Below are 1,125 nucleotides of genomic sequence, written 5' to 3' on the forward strand. Positions count from 1 at the left end.
CCATGATTAGTCAAGGTCTTTGCTCTAAAGAGAGATCCGTTGTTTTGTCTAAAGCAAGATGACAAATATGTGTTAAGAGATAGAGTTCCCATCTAAGTACAATTAGACGCATCAATGTACTCAACACAATACGAAAGACTTGACATCTCATTCGCTATGAAAAGTTATAAAGCTAAGTGTAGTTATGCGCCCACGCAACGCCAATGTAATGGCAGTAACTCCTTTTTCAATACTTAATGGTATGAAAGGTTGAGGCTTATTCTATCCCTACATAAGAAAGACACATCAAAAGCGAAATCAGAATCTACCAAGTTTTGTAGGTCAACTTCCACGGGACCTATAGGAAATCTCACTCACTGGAAAATGGTGAAATTGGTACCATTGGAAAGGTCTATGTGTCTACTTTCCAGAGACACCAACCATTTGATCATACCTATCATATTGAGTGAGTTATGGCCGTTTTCGTAAAGTAGGACGAATCTGTCCGAGAATCTGATTTTGGCTAAACAGTCAACTTCGACGGGATTTTGTGAACAGCTCCTGATGAACCAGAATGTGTGTAATATACGGTTGGAAAGCTAAATGAGTCTAGTTTCCAAAACCGTTTACGGTTCGTTCATATGTATTTCCTAGAGGAAGTTACGACTATTCTAGTAATTGAAGGTCATGCTGCGCGGAAACCTGATTTCCTGCACGAACTTATGTTTTGAGTTCACAAGCGACCTTTTCCTCAAGATCTAAGTGTAAAAGATCATTTGAGGACAATACGGCATGATTTAGTTAATCATTGCCCAATGCCACATTTGAAGACATGTTAAAAAGCATTGACATGCTAAGTTTTTGAAACTTCCGTGATTAGTAAGAATCAGGAAGAGCCCTACGATTGATGTAAAGATCAGGGGGAGGTGCGAACTTCAGGGGGAGTCTAGCACATACATACATGTCACTATCAAATGTGAAGGGTGCGTTGTACTCTTTTTCTCCTACGATCAAGGTTCAGTTTTTCTCCCACAGGGTTTTTGTGACTTGACGAGGTTTTTGACGAGGCAACAGATCAGCACCATTGGCATATCAGCGCGCGGTACAAGGGGGAGTGTTCTAGGATATTCTCTATGTGTGCATTCG

This window comes from Fragaria vesca, linkage group LG6 (genome assembly GCF_000184155.1).
Source record: "Fragaria vesca subsp. vesca linkage group LG6, FraVesHawaii_1.0, whole genome shotgun sequence".
NCBI lineage: Eukaryota > Viridiplantae > Streptophyta > Magnoliopsida > Rosales > Rosaceae > Fragaria > Fragaria vesca.